Raw genomic sequence first — 19900 nt, forward strand, 5'->3', positions numbered from 1 at the left:
TGTGTCGGGCAAACAGTGTTCAACTGTTTGTTTTTGTTCGTTGCGCGCTTACGTCGTGTGCTGCAGTTACACATAGTAGTACCCTTTTTAAACTTGACGATATTATTCTACCTGGCTAGTATGACAAACCCCCCCCCCCCATGAACCATGGACCTTGCCGTTGGTGGGGAGGCTTGCGTGCCTCAGCGATACAGATAGCCGTACCGTAGGTGCAACCACAACGGAGGGGTATCTGTTGACAGGCCAGACAAACGTGTGGTTCCTGAAGAGGGGCAGCAGCCTTTTCAGTAGTTGCAAGGGCAACAGTCTGGATGATTGACTGATCTGGCCTTGTAACAATAACCAAAACGGCCTTGCTGTGCTGGTACTGCGAACGGCTGAAAGCAAGGGGAAACTACAGCCGTAATTTTTCCCGAGGGCATGCAGCTTTACTGTATGATTACATGATGATGGCGTCCTCTTGGGTAAAATATTCCGGAGGTAAAATAGTCCCCCATTCGGATCTCCGGGCGGGGACTACTCAAGAGGATGTCGTTATCAGGAGAAAGAAAACTGGCATTCTACGGATCGGAGCGTGGAATGTCAGATCCCTTAATCGGGCAGGTAGGTTAGAAAATTTAAAAAGGGAAATGGATAGGTTGAAGTTAGATATAGTGGGAATTAGTGAAGTTCGGTGGCAGGAGGAACAAGACTTCTGGTCAGGTGACTACAGGGTTATAAACACAAAATCAAATAGGGGTAATGCAGGAGTAGGTTTAATAATGAATAGGAAAATAGGAATGCGGGTAAGCTACTACAAACAGCATAGTGAACGCATTATTGTGGCCAAGATAGATACGAAGCCCACACCTACTACAGTAGTACAAGTTTATATGCCAACTAGCTCTGCAGATGACGAAGAAATTGAAGAAATGTATGATGAAATAAAAGAAATTATTCAGATTGTGAAGGGAGACGAAAATTTAATAATCATGGGTGACTGGAATTCGAGTGTAGGAAAAGGGAGAGAAGGAAACATAGTAGGTGAATATGGATTGGGGGACAGAAATGAAAGAGGAAGCCGCCTGGTAGAATTTTGCACAGAGCACAACATAATCATAACTAACACTTGGTTTAAGAATCATGAAAGAAGGTTGCATACATGGAAGAACCCTGGAGATACTAAAAGGTATCAGATAGATTATATAATGGTAAGACAGAGATTTACGAACCAGGTTTTAAATTGTAAGACATTTCCAGGGGCAGATGTGGACTCTGACCACAATCTATTGGTTATGACCTGTAGATTAAAACTGAAGAAACTGCAAAAAGGTGGGAATTTAAGGAGATGGGACCTGGGTAAACTAAAAGAACCAGAGGTTGTACAGAGATTCAGGGAGAGCATAAGGGAGCAATTGACAGGAATGGGGGAAATAAATACAGTACAAGAAGAATGGGTAGCTTTGAGGGATGAAGTAGTGAAGGCAGCAGAGGATCAAGTAGGTAAAAAGACGAGAGCTAGTAGAAATCCTTGGGTAACAGAAGAAATATTGAATTTAATTGATGAAAGGAGAAAATATAAAAATGCAGTAAGTGAAACAGGCAAAAAGGAATACAAACGTCTCAAAAATGAGATCGACAGGAAGTGCAAAATGGCTAAGCAGGGATGGCTAGAGGACAAATGTAAGGATGTAGAGGCCTATCTCACTAGGGGTAAGATAGATACCGCCTACAGGAAAATTAAAGAGACCTTTGGAGATAAGAGAACGACTTGTATGAATATCAAGAGCTCAGATGGAAACCCAGTTCTAAGCAAAGAAGGGAAAGCAGAAAGGTGGAAGGAGTATATAGAGGGTTTATACAAGGGCGATGTACTTGAGGACAATATTATGGAAATGGAAGAGGATGTAGATGAAGATGAAATGGGAGATACGATACTGCGTGAAGAGTTTGACAGAGCACTGAAAGACCTGAGTCGAAACAAGGCCCCCGGAGTAGACAATATTCCGTTGGAACTACTGACGGCCGTGGGAGAGCCAGTCCTGACAAAACTCTACCATCTGGTGAGCAAGATGTATGAAACAGGCGAAATACCCTCAGACTTCAAGAAGAATATAATAATTCCAATCCCAAAGAAAGCAGGTGTTGACAGATGTGAAAATTACCGAACTATCAGCTTAATAAGTCACAGCTGCAAAATACTAACACGAATTCTTTACAGACGAATGGAAAAACTAGTAGAAGCCAACCTCGGGGAAGATCAGTTTGGATTCCGTAGAAACACTGGAACACGTGAGGCAATACTGACCTTACGACTTATCTTAGAAGAAAGATTAAGGAAAGGCAAACCTACGTTTCTAGCATTTGTAGACTTAGAGAAAGCTTTTGACAATGTTGACTGGAATACTCTCTTTCAAATTCTAAAGGTGGCAGGGCTAAAATACAGGGAGCGAAAGGCTATTTACAATTTGTACAGGAACCAGATGGCAGTTATAAGAGTCGAGGGACATGAAAGGGAAGCAGTGGTTGGGAAGGGAGTAAGACAGGGTTGTAGCCTGTCCCCGATGTTGTTCAATCTGTATATTGAGCAAGCAGTAAAGGAAACAAAAGAAAAATTCGGAGTAGGTATTAAAATTCATGGAGAAGAAATAAAAACTTTGAGGTTCGCCGATGACATTGTAATCCTGTCAGAGACAGCAAAGGACTTGGAAGAACAGTTGAATGGAATGGACAGTGTCTTGAAAGGAGGATATAAGATGAACATCAACAAAAGCAAAACAAGGATAATGGAATGTAGTCTAATTAAGTCGGGTGATGCTGAGGGAATTCGATTAGGAAATGAGGCACTTAAAGTAGTAAAGGAGTTTTGCTATTTGGGGAGCAAAATAACTGATGATGGTCGAAGTAGAGAGGATATAAAATGTAGGCTGGCAATGGCAAGGAAAGCGTTTCTGAAGAAGAGACATTTGTTAACATCCAGTATTGATTTAAGTGTCAGGAAGTCATTTCTGAAAGTATTCGTATGGAGTGTAGCCATGTATGGAAGTGAAACATGGACGATAAATAGTTTAGACAAGAAGAGAATAGAAGCTTTCGAAATGTGGTGCTACAGAAGAATGCTGAAGATTAGATGGGTAGATCACATAACTAATGAGGAAGTATTGAATAGGATTGGGGAGAAGAGAAGTTTGTGGCACAACTTGACCAGAAGAAGGGATCGGTTGGTAGGACATGTTCTGAGGCATCAAGGGATCACAAATTTAGTATTGGAGGGCAGCGTGGAGGGTAAAAATCGTAGAGGGAGACCAAGAGATGAATACACTAAGCAGATTCAGAAGGATGTAGGTTGCAGTAGGTACTGGGAGATGAAAAAGCTTGCACAGGATAGAGTAGCATGGAGAGCTGCATCAAACCAGTCTCAGGACTGAAGACCACAACAACAACAACAACAACAGTATGACAAAGACACAAAAGGGGAAGAAACGTGCAATAGAGATTTTCAAACTCGGTGGATTACTTCAGTTACTACTCATGCACGTGTAAATATCGTGCTCAGGCAATTAAAATAATAATTAATTCAAAGTTCGTACTCAGAACTTTAGTTTGTTTACTGACCAACAAAATTAAAAACTGAATGAGTCAACAACGGTAGTTTTTATGTTCCATGAATCATTAGTACAGTTAGTTATGATGACAAGAAACGAGGATGGCCACATGCTGACCATTTACTTCTTTTAGTAATACAAATGGCAATTGTTAATGCCACCACCTTCTATGCATTAGATAAATAGGCATAATTCGACGGAATAGCAGGAGCCGTGAAGGATAAACATTTTCAATTCGTTTTGAAATTTAATGAGATGGGATAGCAATAGAGTAGTGTAAATCACTTTCTGTTACGGATGTTGGTAGACAAGCTACCAAATACTTAAAATTCACTCTCAGCATTGCTTCATTTAAGCGTTAATCACTTTAAAGCAACAATGAAACACAATGGCAACCTTGGACTGCGAAGGCCAATTTATCGATACAGAAAATTACCAAAATCGCAGAAATAGTTAATATAGTTAAATAATAGGTAGTATTTACTGTAATTTGCCAGTTTAATTGTTTTCGATGTATCTTTCAAATATTAACTTTAAAAGTTAGTCGTCATTGTTGTTCTTCAAACTTTAATTTTTTTTACTTTAAATAGTGAGCAACAACATGTACTCTCCAATAAAATATTTATTTTACTTTCAAGTAACGTTATTCTTTTCAATATGAATCAGATTTAACAATCACAATGGGATACTCTGTATACACTACAATAGGAAACAACTCCAAGCACTGGTATGCCTGTTACAAGGCTGAAAGTCTGAAGTTGTTCGTTCTTACCCTTTTCGAAGATGCAGGCATGAATCAGATGCTCTGCGGCAACAATGTTCCGTAATTGCAAATTATATCATCTCTTCCGCAGATGCAAATACTACTTTCAGTTGCTGTGGCTTAACAGTACACCTCCTGTTATTCTTCTTGAGGTCTTTGTTATAAATCCCCAAAGTACTATGGTCGGTGGAAGTTGCAGTGCCTCTCGCAGCCACAGAAAATCGCTGCACAGTTTATTGGCTCCACCAGAGCTTTACACACTCCCATCGTTACTGACTCGGAGCTACAATGTTTACTTTTACGGCGAGCTGTTGTCTGTTTCTCAAAGGCTCAGTTGGAACCATTCGCAAAGAAACTCTGAAGTGCAAGGTCGCAAGTTGAATCTTTACTAAGGCTCATTTGAAAGTATTGTGTTAACAATTATGACATGAAAAATATTAGCTGGTAATGACTCACCATGTGCATCAGGAGGGCGACAGAAAATGAGTGTCCGGGAGGTTCAGAGATCAACTGGACGTATTTACTACACTTCACAAAATAGGAATCGTCGACATCCAAGGACCGTTCAAAACAAACCATTAACTTGCACCATGAACACCGAACGAAAAATGGCACGCCACAGTGATCGCAAAGGTTCGCACCCTCAAGATCGAACTCCTTGGGAATTAAAACCGTGTAGGAAGTTCAGCTAGGTATCGACTCTTAAAGAATGCATATAGAATCATATTGGTGTAATGGGGTGATGAGAACTGATGGAATGTGGTGACATGCAACCTAACGCGAAACAGTCTGTCACGGAGCTTATCATGAAGCTGGCTATGCTTTAAAACATAGCTCAGCTAGTGCGGTAACATGTTTTACAGGTAAGGGAAAAACGAACATCAGGCACTGAATTTGTCCAGTGGTTCCAGGAGGTACAAATTCAATGTCACACACTTTTCAGGGGGGACAGTTTGTTCTAGAGGCGTACGATTTTTATACGCAGACTGGGAACCAAGCAAGAGCAAGTTATTTTCACCGGCTGTTGGCCAAAAGCAGTGCTCATACCATATTAGTTGTTCTCTTACGCTCATTTTACCGCTCTCGCTTGTTGTGACGTAATTATTCCCTACTGCCCTCGCAAGATCACGCACACGAGAAAGAATCGTAGGGGACATAGCACCTCCAACTTCTAGCAGCACAATAATAATTTTCCAGGCAATTTACAATCCAGATAATTGTATACGAATGCGTTAAGCCACTGATGTTAACTGGTCTTGATACAACTGTCTTGGTACCTCTAATTTCCAGGGTTCCTTCCTTATGCATTTCCTCTTCAAATCCAGAATTGGAATTGAAAACAAATTACTTACTGAACTGTGGGATAAGTTTGTTTATCTCATCTACAAATTTTCCGGCAGATTTCGCAATTTGCTGTGCATCGTCAAGTTGATGCTTTGTTTAAAATTTCGTTATGTGTTCCAATTCTGTAGCAATGTTTGGAGTTATACAACCATCCACTTCTTTCCTTGAAATCAATGTGATCTATGTCACGCTCAATTTGATGTTTATAATGTAGCAGGCCACTATCATGCACATCCTGTAAATTTTATCGAGCATCCTTGAAACGCGCAAACACCAGCTTTTGGAACAAGTGCGCCTTGACCTCCTTTCTGTTCATTATTGTTTTTTACCTGCTGTGAATGTCCTTCGAGGCATGCAATTATGTTTAGTACCCGCTCCTTGGATAAGGATATTCCTTTGCCACGTTTCTCCCTTTCCGACAAGGTTTATGAACTACATAGCTCGACACCTGTTTCAACATCTCTTTTGCTGTTGAGCACGTATCATTGTACTCCTCATGTACATTATTCGCACAATCGTGCGTATACACCACACATTCCACTGACTCATCTTGCAGAAACACGAATATTTCATCTGACACTTCTTTCTCACTCTGAGAAATTCCTTTGGTTCCTTTCTGACAAAATGTCAACTTTGGCAATTGTTATTGTAGATATAATACAATATTTGCTTTGTTTACCGTTGCCATTGTTTTGTTTTGTAACAACACCTCTAGCACAGCAGCGCTGTTGCGAGTTGGCTCTGAGCACTATGGGACTTAACATCTGTGGTCATCAGTCCCCTAGAACTTAGAACTACTTAAACCTAACTAACCTAAGGACATCACACACATCCATGCCCGAGGCAGGATTCGAGCCTGCGACCGTAGCGGTCACGCGGTTCCAGACTGTAGCGCCTAGAACTGCACGTGTTGCGAGTTACTCGTCGACTAAGCGGTTCAACTACGCTCCGTAGCCTCATGCTGTGCTCACTACTGGATACTTTCAGTTCCGCCCCCTGTTCTCATTAGCAGCCAATATTATGGTTGCGTGGTAGACAATATGTGGGGTGGCGAACGCAGTAAACATCGATGGCCTTTCGCGTCCACTCACTCAAAGAGTTGTCAGACGTTTTCAGTGACTGTATACAAAGCCTCGGACTTAATCAGTGTGTCCGCTGTACACATTTTCCAAAACTGTTCTAACTGGAATATTATCTGAAACAGTTAAAACCAAACGCATTTCACATATTTAGTATACACAATGGTTAAACTGATCATTCGTAATAAAGAATTTTTAAAAAACCATATTTGTGGAAAAGAAACAAATATTTCAATTGTACTGCCTTGTTATAGCGCCAAGTTCTGTGTTTTTGTATTTCAGAGTGACTGTTCCGGTCACTGTCTAAACTTATGGGTAGTTTGAGTGCTGTCCATAGTCCACTGTGGTATGAAAAATTGAATGTGATAGTCAGTGGTGCACTGCAACAGTTTCCTAGATCCTTTTCTAAATATCATAAACCAAAGACGGCTTACACGTGTGCGATTCGCAAAGACGATGACTGAAAGCAATATACAGTACACAGAGAAGCGACAACGTAAGCACACAAAGACCACAATTACTGAACGAGTGTTCCGGTTTTTCGAGGACCCCATTCGGTCAGTAAACGTGACAGAGACCTCTGGGTGGCGGCGATGGTCACAATTGGTGCAATTAGCTGAAACTGAGAGGGGTCAGACTGTAGATGTGCCCGAGGCTACTCGTTCCCTTCCAGCAACTGGTCACGCATTGGAGATTACTTGTCTGCCGTGGCAGTGGGCCCGTGAAGGCCGCGGCTCTAGGACGGCCGCGACATTATGATGTACGCCTGCGTTGCAGAAACTGTTCAGGCGACTGCAGCACATCGCTACCGGTGGGTCAGCAAGATCCGCCACCAAATGTTTCGTTAAAGCTGGGCTGTGAGTAAGGCTGCTGCTCGCGAATCATCCTGCATAACGTCATCATTTCTTAGCCCGTTACAGTTCCTGCTCTACGTTGATATATATGTATACAGGGTGAATCAGCTAAAACTCTCACCGCAGATATTGCAGAAATGGAAAGTGCTATTTATGTGCGGTTCCCACAGAACGGATACGTAATCAGGGACTCTTATTGTTAGCCAAGTAACAGATTGTATTAATACCTAGAAAGTGCGTCTTTTGGGCAAACATACTGTGGGGCGGCGGGTAAAAATTTACTAATTAATGCCGTCTTTTTCACGCGAGTCTGGCAACTAATTTGTGGGCAGCCAGAAAGCGAAGGGAAACTACTGACCTTAGTTTCCAGTCTGCACGGCCACATTCTGGTCCAGCCCACTGAAAGAAAAGTGTCTATTGCCCTATTTCTTTGCGGGATCAGGACCATGATTTTAAATCAAAGTGTAAAGTTCCGGTCAAAATTTATATTACGTAAAGTTTCTCACAGACAACATTTACAAATTCGCTGTTGTCAATTGAAAGCAAGTCTTTTTATTCTAACAGCACATTTAGCAGTTCAGAGACGACCTCTACGGTACGTTCCTACCAGATTGTCTCTAGCCCTGTCTAAAATTACTCAAATGAAATTTTGCAATAAATGTTCAAAATAATTCTCGCCATAAAAGTGGAAGTAAAGTCACCATTTGCCACGAGGAATGACACACTAACAGTTACTCTGGCGAATTCTAAGCGATCCAGGACGGTGAACAGTCCTCGCGAGTTCATTATCAGTTTTTACCGCAAAATACGCGCTTTGTAACAGTTCGGCAGTGACGTCATCAGAGGCAGAGCGCGATCCGACGTTTGATAGACGTGGATCTTACAGTAGCTGAATCCGAAGTGAATCTTACTACTGCCTCTCGGGCTGCATTCATATAGGTGCCGGAGCAGACGGCCGAGGGAACATCCGTTGTCTACGACTATCTGCATACTGCAGCAGCCTCCGAACGACCGCTCTCTCGGGCACATAAGCTTTAGTAATGTAGTTACGAATCACTTCAGAAACTTCTTAATTTTTACTTGTATACAGTTAAGCTGTTTGAAAGCACAGAGAAGGTTTCAGCTCGCTAGAATAAGAACTTTGCCTTCTAGAATTTTTATAGTGGAACCAACGGTAGATAGTTTCCTCTGAACCACACCTTTACTAATACTTATATCGGCTGTTCTTAATACCGAAACTCTCAAATTTGGCACAGCTCTATCATTTGGCGTGTTTTATCATCCACTTAAACCAAAATTCCCTATCATTAAAATTAGAGGTACTTAATCTACAACAATTGGGTATATTTTAGTTACGAAATTGGTTTTTACTTAATTACTGAGAAACTATAAGAAGTAGCTTAACGTGGTGTCGCAGTTATTTTTGGGGTGAAACATAAAACAAATTTTCAAGATTCTAAGTCCATTATTTAGCGCCTCTGATTTTTCCTAAAATCATGGATTCCGCTCTTAATTTTTGTTATATGGTTTTGGAACCTGCACCTTATGAGCTCTAACTGCACCTTCTGACCAAATTCTGGCTTTCTCGCTTGATTAATTAGCATCACTCATTTTTACGTAAACTGTAAAGTCTAGAACATAAAGACTTGGTATTTGGAACATTATAACACTAAACTATATTTTAACAAAGTTTTAAACATAAATTTTGATTTTAATTTCATACTTAACTGTGGTGCAACACTTACGCGCTATGCGCAGACGCGTTAAGGTGACGTGGCGCTACTAGCAGTGAACTGAGTCTCGACACGCTCGCCCGCCTCTGTATCTCGCACACTATACAGCGCTTGCTTTGCTTCAATACACTTTTTTTAATGGAACAATGACAAAACTAAAAGTAGGATAAATTAGAATGTTTGCTGAAGGACACTTTTGCGAGACCTTTACGAGATATCGTAGTTTGAAAAGTTTCCACATTGATACTTGTTTGTGCCACTCATCCTGCATGGCTGTTAACGAACATTGTTGTCATGTTCGCTTACAATGTGCTTATGTGCTCCTTGAGTGCATTACTACTTGCTATCATTTAGTATGTGACAGTCCAAGCAGTAGGTCGTGAGTGGACTATGGGATTTACCAATGCAGTAAAAACCGACACATCACGGTGAACAGAGAGTCTAAGAAGAACGCAGTTCGTTCTTGTGCGGTGTATGTGGCAAGGTATCCCAATAGACGTCAATCATCTCGGCGATTATTTATCAACGTCAACCAGTTAAGTGTGTGTGTGTGTGTGTGTGTGTGTGTGTGTGTGTGTGTGTGTGTGTGTGTGTTCCTAAGGGACCAAACTGCTGAGGTCATCGGTCCCTAGACTTATATACACACACACACACACACACACACACACACACACACACACACACACACACACACACACACGCCCGAGGGAGGACTCAAACCTCCAGCGAGAGTGGTCGCGTAACTGGTGTGCAGTTGATCAGCACGTTATATCTCGCGCAATCGCACGAGGAAGTAGCACGAGTCACGCAAGTATCCCACGCCTTCTCCATCGAAATAGGTTCCATTCGCATCACGTCAGTCTCCATCAACGGCTGTATGGAAACGATTGTGAGAATCGTGGGCGTTAAGACAGGACACTCAAGATGTATCGTGTATCTTGTTTAGTGATGAAGCTACTTTTACCAATAATTGGCAGCTAAACAGCCAAAACATGCACTATTGGTCTCTTGACAATCCCCGCTGACTTCGTCAGGTGGAACGTCAGCGTCCATGGAGTGTAAACGTGTTGTGTGGGGTACCGAACTATCAGCTCTTAGGCCCGTGTTTCATAGACGGAACACTGAGCGAGCACAAGTATCGCAGCCTGCTAACGGACAATCTTCCACGGATGCTCTGAAGACTAGGAGGGACCTGTGGTACAAGCGTGATGGCTGTTCAGCCCATTGTGCACGAAATACATCATGTCTTCACGAGCTGTTTCCAGATTGTTCGATTTGACGAAGAGGACCGGTACACCGGCCTGCTCGTTCCCCGGGTTTGACGGCTGTAGACTTTTTTCTGTGGGGAAAGCTGAAAGATGCTGTATACAAGGACATACTAGCTATACCCAATGATATACAACGACGTGTTACTGCAGGCTTCTCGGACATCTACGCCGAAATGATAGCGCGCGTGCAGCAGTCGTTCCGTACAAGACTGGAAGCAGGTACTGCCGCTGCCGATGGTCATTTTGGACACAATCTGTGATAGTCAACTGTCTCGTTGCTGGTGAGAATCAATAAACTAGTGTATGCACTTGTGTTGTTCTTCAGTATGGGCTACCACAAGGATTGTACAAGTGTCGGTGTGGGAACTTTCCAAAATACGGTACGTCGTAAACGGCTTTCTCTAGAATCCTGCAACAAATACCACTGACATTCTAATTTACGCTCCTATTAGTTTGTTACTATCAATAGGCATTGTTCCAAGTGTATGTTTGCACAAAAAAGGCATTCTTAAGTATTATTACAATGTGTTGATTGGCTAGAAATACGAGCCCCTGGCTACCACCCGTTCTGTGAAAACAGCACGTCAATAGCACTTCCCATTTCTCCAATATTTGCAACGCAAATTTTAGTTGATTCACCTTGTATACACACAGAACGCTTCAACAACAGAAGTAGAAGAGTCAATGTCTGTAAGCGTAGAAAAATATTTTAAAAGAGAATCAGGAGCCTCAATTTTGTTCAACCTACTGCTTTTCACACGGAGCAGAGGACTGGATGATGGGCGACAAAAAAAGCATTCGCTTAACGCACAGTGCCTACGACCTGCTGCCTCTCGAGCCGACCGACCGCCGTGTCATCCTTCTCCAATAGCGCCATTGCATTGGGTATGGAGGGCATGTGTCAGCACATCACTCTGCCGGTCGATGTCGGGCTTCTTGACGTGTGAACCACTACTAACCTTTCGAGTAGCTTCAGGAGGCTGAGTGCACCCCGTTCCAGTAAAGGGAATAGTAGCCCGGTCCACTGCATATCTGTCAGGCGCACTCACTATTCAGCTACGGAGGGCGAGACTAGTTATACTTCAGTGTATGTATCTCAGCGGGTAATGTCCGAAACTCCATTGTTGAACCTCACGACACTATCGTAAATAGGGGCAACTTGCCCGAGTCCCACCCAGACTACTTACAAAAAGCGTCCAATAGAGAATTTTTTGAATAAACCATATTACTTATATGAAAGCTTAAACGATTACTTTTGAACTTACCAGTGTAAAATGTGGGTAAACACAGAAAATAATATCGGACAGATGTCCGCCAAACCTGTGTTGAAAAACCCTTCCTCTTTTTACAAAATTTATAACACGTATCCATACATTCCGAAATCTATTTCAGTAACGGCGCGTTCTGTTGTGTATATAACCGAAAAACGTTATCTTTGTTCGTACAAAGACGTGACTTCACGTAACCCACTGGAAATGGTCTCACGGTCTAATGTGCCAAGAACTTGGTGGCTCAAAGCGCATAATTCCGCGTTCGGAATGGCAATTGACAGTATCTTCTGGAAGGACTTGTCTTAGAGGACTATCCATTCCATTTACGGCGAATGAAAGTCAGTGATCGTGTTGCGGCAACGTACACCATTCATAATCACTGGACTGCCTGCGGTATTTTCGATAAAGTGCAATATCCATACTCTGAGGGTTGGAACCTTAATAGTGGCAACTATTTATTTATAGCTCGTATAAAATAGATACGTGTTTAAAAGTTTTACTGGCCTTCAAAGTAGTCACCAGCATTGTGTATAACCCGTTGCCAGCGATGTCGAAGTCGTAGGATACTCTTAGCAGTGCCAGTTGTGTTGATACTTCGAGCAGAACGGTCTATTGCCTGACGAATTTGTAGCAGTTCTGAAGCGAATGCCGTGAAGTGTTTTCTTCAGTTTATAAATCGAGTTGAACTTACGAGGGCTTAAGTCAGGGGAGTGCAGTAGGTGGTATAGCACTTAGCAGCCCCATCAGTCAAACAAATCAGTAACAGCTTGCACCGTACGTGCTTGAGCATTGTCCCGCAAAATGATGGTCAGGTCCTGCAGAAAGTGTCATCACTTCTGTCTCTATACTACTAATTTCTGGAACACAGCCTACGACCAGCTTAGAGACAGAAGTGATGACACTTTCTGCAGGACCTGACCATTTTGCAGGACAATGCTCAAGCACGTACAGTGCAAGCTGTTACTGATCTGTTTGACTGATGGGGCTGCTAAGTGCTATACCACCTAATGCACTCCCCTGACTTAAGCCCTCGCGAGTTCAAGTCGATTTCTAAACTGAAGGAAATACTTCACGGCATTCGCTTCAGAACTGCTACAATTTCGTCGGGCAATAGACCACGTCGCTCGAACTGTTAACACAACTGGCACTGCTAAGAGTATCCTACGATTTCCACATCGCTGGCAACGGGTTATACACAATGCTGGTGACTACCCTGAAGGTCAGTAAAACTTTGAAACACGTATCTATTTTGTACGAGCTGTAAATAAAAAGAGTTGCCACTATTAATGTACCACCCCTCGTAAATAGTGGCTCGTTCTGCATGCTTCGGCCATTGAAACGTTCTGCGAGGATTCTCGTTGCTTCAAATTGGACTGTTATATGTGTTGACATAACTTTCCTGTTGGAAACATGCTCCATCGCTAAAAATGACGTTCTTCACCGTCACCAAAATCTTTGTTTCCCAACACTCAGTCGCGCGAATTCACACCTCTGTAATTGGTCGGTTAGCAGTAGTTTCTGCGTCAGTGGAGCCTTGTAAACGTGTAGATGGAGATCATAGGACAGAATTCGCTGAATGCTGCTTCTCTAAATATTCAGTTCTTATGATTGATGGCAAATCGACATTCGGGTATCTTGACTACAATCTGAATTACTGGGGCAATATTTTCAGCTGACCGGCCGGTACGATTTTGCTTCAGTGTCTTAACATCAAGAACTGAAGCAGTTTCGTCAGAATTTGCTGTTATTCGTCGAAATGTCGATGAACTGGAATCATTCCGCAGAACGAAAAGTGTACACAATTTGCAAAGCATCTCTAGAGAATTTTCCTCTTATTTTTAACACTTCTGATTATGACAATTGTTCGACGATAACGTGACTTATTGTCTCTAACCGCAACGGATGTAGATGACAACCGAGTAATAACAAGTGCTGTCAACCGATCAGAACGAAAATGACGTTCAATACAATTGTGCTTTTTTGTCGGAGCGCATACAGAAACGACTTAATGGAAAAAGTAAGAAACCCAACGAGGCTGTTCACAGACGATGTTCATCATCAGTGTTCTGCCCTAGGAGAGGTGTTTGTATGTAGCTCCTCATGCAGTCCTGTCATTTGCCACCCTCTTCATTTCCTCATAATTGTTTCCTATCGTTATGTGAGCCACCATCTGGTTTCTTCTTCTTCTTCTTCCTCCTCCTCCTCCTCCTCCTCCTCCTCCTCATCCTCCATTAATCGTTCCTTCCATAGCCTCCATCTCTTCTCATCCAATGTACAAGCCAATTGTGTTTCGTCTTCCTGATTACCTTCTCTCACTCTTCTCGACAATTCATTCTTCACTTTGTCTACCCATTATATCCCTTCCACCATCCTCCAAATCCACGTATCAGTTGCTTATATTCTTATTTCTTCCTGTTTCCTCAGAGTCCATGACTCAGCTCTGTAGAATGCCACGTTCCATATGAAACACTTCGCCAGTCTCTTCCTCACGTCCCTGTCCATGCACCGACATAGAAGCCGCTTCCTGTTATTAAACGCCTCCTTGGAAATTGTTATAATTGTTTTCATCTCATTGTATCTCATGTTGTCCATAATTATGCTTTCCGGATATTTGCAAGCACTAACTTGTTCTACATTTTCCTGTCCAAACTTTACAGTTGTTCTTATTTTCTTGCATTTTTCATCGTACATTGTGTCTTTTTCTTATTAATTCTCATTCTCAATTCCTCACAGCTCTTATTTAATTCTTTTAACGTTCCAATTATAGTTCTTTCGCTCTCTGGCAATAACATTTTTTTATCCGCAAATCTAGTATATTTTGCCCTAACCCGGATTTCCGCTTTTTCGTTTCAAACATTTCTGAATAATATGCTGCAAATATTTGTTAAACATTACTCGGGAGACACACCGGCCTTGCCTCACTCCCTTCCCAATTGTGCTTTCCTCTGTCATTTCATTACCAATCTGTTCTCATATTTTCTGTTGTAGATATAGGTTCTTAATCAGCCCTCTAGTCCTCCATTCGACACCATTCTTCCTTAGAATGTCCATTAATTTATTTCAATGCGCCAAGTCGATGAAAACAGTGTAAACTTCTCTTTTAATGTATCTGTCACCTATAATTCTCAGCAGTCCAATTGAGTATCTTGTCCCTTTCTCCCTTCTAAACCATACTGTTCCTCTGCAAAACTTTTTCCCAGTCTCTCGTACAGTCTTCTATTTATCACCCTTAGCAGAACGTTTTGGCAGATAAGAAATCAAACTTATGGTTCTAAAAACTTCACATTTCTTGGCAATGCTTTTCTTCTCAGTTGGTATCATTACTGCTGAGAAAAAGTCATTCGAACATTCATCTTTCCCATATTACACAAATAAGTTAACTCTTTAAAACCACTTCTCCCAAGGTTCTTAAACAGCTCTGCTGGTAATCCATAACTTCCTCTTGCTTTATGATTCTTCGTCTCTCTTAAAGCCCTTTCTACGTCTTCTTCCAAGATGGAGCATCCTTTCTTCTCTTCTATAACTTCCGTCTCCTCTTATTTCACTATACTTTGGTTTTTGATCAGTTTCAAATCGGGACTCTACATCATCTTTCCACAATCCCAAAACACTTGCTCCCGCTTATGCAAAATATCATGCACATTTAGTAACAGGTATGTTTTTAAAATTAAAATACAGAACGTAGGTACGTTTGAGCATTTTATTTCGGTTGTTCCAATGTGATACATGTACCTTTGTGAACTCATCATTTCTGAGAACGCATGCTGTTACAGCGTGATTACCTGTAAATACCACATTAATGCAATAAATGCTCAAAATGATGTCAGTCAACCTCAATGCATTTGGCAATACGTGTAACGGCATTCCTCTCAACAGTGAGTAGTTTGCCTTCCGTAATGTTCGCACATGCATTGACAATGCGCTGACGCATGTTGTCAGGCGTTGTCGGTGGATCACGATAGCAAATATCTTTCAACTTTCCTCACAGAAAGATATCCGGAGACGTCAGATCCGCTGAACGTGCGGGCCTTGGTATGGTGCTTCGACGACCAATCCATCTGTCATGAAATATGCTACTCAATATCGCTTCAAACGCACGCGAGCTATGTGCCGGACATCCATCATGTTGGAAGTACATTGCCATTCTGTCATGCAGTGAAACATCTTGTAGTAATATCGGTAGAACATTACGTAGGAAATCAGCATACATTGCACCATTTAGATTGCCATCGATAAAATGGGGGCCAATTATCCTTCCTCCCATAATGCCGCACCAAACATTAACACGCCAAGGTCGCTGATGTTCCACTTGTCGCAGCCATCGTGGATTTTCCGTTGCCCAATAGTGCATATTATGTTGGTTTACGTTACCGCTTTTGGTGAATGCCGCTTCGTCGCTAAATAGAACGCGTGCAAAAAATCTGTCATCGTCCCGTAATATCTCTTGTGCCCAGTGGCAGAGCTGTACACGACGTTCAAAGCATTCGCCATGTAATTCCTGGTGCATAGAAATACGGTACGGGTGCAATTGATGTTTATGTAGCACTCTCAACACCGACGCTTTTGAGATTCCCGATTCTCGCGCAGTTTGTCTGCTACTGATGTGCGGATTAGCCGCGACAGCAGCTGAAACACCTACTTGGGCATCATCATTTGTTGCAGGTCGTGGTTGACGTTTCACATGTGGCTTAACACTTCCCGTTTCCTTAAATAACGTAACTATCCGGCGAACGGTCCGGACACTTGGATGATGTCGTCCAGGATGCCGAGCAGCATACATAGCACACGCCCGTTGGGCGTTTTGATTACAAGAGCCATAAATCAACACGATATTCTGGTCCGCCCCGGTAGCTGAGTGGTCAGCGTAACAGACTGTCAATCCTAAGGGCCCGGGTTCGATTCCCGGCAGGGTCGGAAATTTTCTCCGCTCAGGGACTGGGTGTTGTGTTGTCCTAATCATCATCATTTCATCCCCATCGACGCGCAGGTCGCCGAAGTGGCGTCAAATCGAAAGACCTGCACCAGGCGAACGGTCTACCCGACGGGAGGCCCTAGCCACACGACATTTCCATTTTTTTTCAACACGATATCGACCTTTTCCGCAATTGGTAAACGGTCCATTTTAACAAGGGTAATGTATCACGAAGCAAATACCGTCCACACTGGCGGAATGTTACGTGGTACCAGGTACTTATACGTTTGTGACTATTACAGCGCCATCTATCACAAAGCGAAAAAAGTGGTCCAACTACAACGTTCATATTTCTTTACGTACTACACGAATATGTAATAAAAAGTGGGGGGTCCCTATTTAAAAAAACGTTGATATCCGTTTGACCTATGACAGCGCCATCTAGCGGGCCAACCATAGCGCCATCTGGTTTCCCTCTTCAAGCTAGACGTGTTTCGTTCTTTGTAGTTGATGCTTATTTCGTGAAATATTTGGCCCGGTCACTGTCAATGGACCCCCTGTATAGGGGTTGCAGTATTTTTGCAGATTTGTAGAGGTTTGCACAGGACAGTTTAACAACATGGAGAGTTGCATCAAACCAGCCTTTGCAGCACCACCACCACCACCACCACCACCACATGTTCTGTCACTAAGGATATTAAACTAGAATTCACACCTACCAGATAAGCTACGTATCTGTTTGATAGTAATAAATATACCTTTTCCATGGTGTTATTAATCTGTGCGATGGACAAAGAACGCCAGATTAGTTGCGTGGAAATCGGAGAGCGAAACCACAGCGATTAAAAATAATTGTGTGGAGAAGAATTTATTCTATTCCATTCTGGATGGCTGATACAACAATCGTTTGGAATTATTTGAGAGTGAAAGACATTCTTGATGTGAAGTTAGTTACTTCAATAAGACTTTTTACCATTTTTGGATTTTATCAGTTTGTGTGAGCGCTAAACGGATCCATTGTGCGGCGCACAGCTGGTACCGCGTTTGCATCTTTGTAAACGTGGTCGTATGCTGTGCTGCTACGGTGAGGTTTGCTGGTGTGATCAACGTCCACCTCTCATTCTGTATCACGCGTCCGGTCACCGTTACACAATCTGATGGTGCCACAAAATAGTGAGAGGCGTTTTTGAAATAAATAAATTCGCAACCCAGACTGTCTTTCAGTGTGAAATTGTTGAGAGCCTGGATTCGAGGGCTGAAGGGTTCTGTTTGCTGCCTGGCGGATGGCAGTGTTTCTTGTAAGGCTACGTGACAAGCAGTAATGCGCTGGTAATTGGTCTCTGTAGTTAATTATTTAATTTAAAAAAAAAGACCACAATAATCCAGTAAATATGAAGCGATCAACAGGAGATACACAAGGCGTAGTTAAGGGTAATTTTAAAAATTTTGGAATTTATAGAGGACGGAATTCGGAACGTTTTGATAAAAGGCACCTATAGCCAGAAATGTGAAATAAAATTTCTACAGCTCTACACACTTTCTATGCATCCAGTAGCCTAAATGAAGCACCAGAATATTGTATTTCGGAAAACGTTTATTGACGGTAGAGTACAGTCGAACGCAGTTAACCGAATCTGTGGTCACTGCTGTAGAGTAAGTATTCAGTGTGAAGACCATCAATTTCGTTATATAAAGTGCAACGACAAACGATGTTTTGTCTTACTATGTGTAAGATTCCGCGCTCAACCGTTGAAAAGATGCGCGCAATGAGCTGAGCTGCTGTCTCTACTGGTATTGAGTACACAAGGGTCTTTATATAATACCAGAGGAAATAGTGAAGAGCTGCGAGGTTATGGGAGTCGCACGGCCCAAGGAACTAAGCGTCCTCTTTCCAAATGCTCTCTGGCTGAAGATATCTATGAGACTTGTTCCGGCTCCATGACCAATGAGCGCTGGAGCACCAGTGTTCTGAAACCACGAAAGTAGTGCTTACCTGCAAGTGAAGGTTCTACAGAAGTTCAGGCAAGGCATTTTCCAGAAACCTCAAATACCATGCACCATTAAAACGATCTGGTGAGATGTGCGCTCCAATGAGGTGACCTCGAAGAATCCCAGACCAAATGTTTACCGAGAATCACTCCTAGTAAATTCTCGTAAAGGTAGTGCGTAGCTTTTCAACGGCCCGGTGGTAGCTGTTTCCGACTATAGCTTCCTCATAACAAATCGTTCCGAATTTCATCCTCCACAAGCTACCAAATTCCTAAAACGTCGCTCTGTTACACTATGTCTACCAGTTATGTACCTTAAATACGGAAGGAACAGCCTTTTTAAAAGTAGCTGTTTTATTTATAATTTATTTTAATAAATATATCTGGTGTATGCATGAATAGCATGAAGACGTGCAGTGATAGTTAATTTTAATACAGCACGCAGATTTCGTTCCTATGATTTGCTTGTCCTTTGTTAATGGATACATCAACTCGTTTCACATACCTGAAATTTCTCCTTTTAATGATACCTACGGAACACGGTGTATGAATAAATAAATAAATTCGTAAAGTCCTCGTTAAAAAGGTAACTGGCGTTGTGGCTGACGTTTCAGAAATAGTTTTTCCATCCTACGTGGTTCAGAAGAGCCGGCGGCGAATGCGTGGAGCTCCATCTGTTTGCATACCTTTCCCGTTTCTCCTCCGGTTAGGGACCGGGAGTGGCAGGATATCCTGAGAAATACGGTGCTGCGTCGATAAGATAGTGGGCCCAGTTTTTACAGTGTGTATCGAACGAGGATAAGTCTATTTATATAGAACGATAACTTGTCTCGCCGCGACAGCACAGACCATTCGGCCAATATACAGTTTTATTTTATTATTTCGTTTCGGCTGGTCCCGGCGGAGGTTCGAGTCCTCCCTCGGGCGTGGGTGTCTGTGTTTGTCCTTAGGATAATTTAGGTTAAATAGTGTGTAAGCTTAGGGGCTGATGAACTTAGCAGTTGAGTCCCGTAACACGCACGCACACGCGCAAAAACACAAACACACAAACACACACACACACACACACACACACACACACACACACACATTATTCCGTTTCAA

Source organism: Schistocerca piceifrons, chromosome 7, assembly GCF_021461385.2.
Source record: "Schistocerca piceifrons isolate TAMUIC-IGC-003096 chromosome 7, iqSchPice1.1, whole genome shotgun sequence".
Classification (NCBI taxonomy): domain Eukaryota; kingdom Metazoa; phylum Arthropoda; class Insecta; order Orthoptera; family Acrididae; genus Schistocerca; species Schistocerca piceifrons.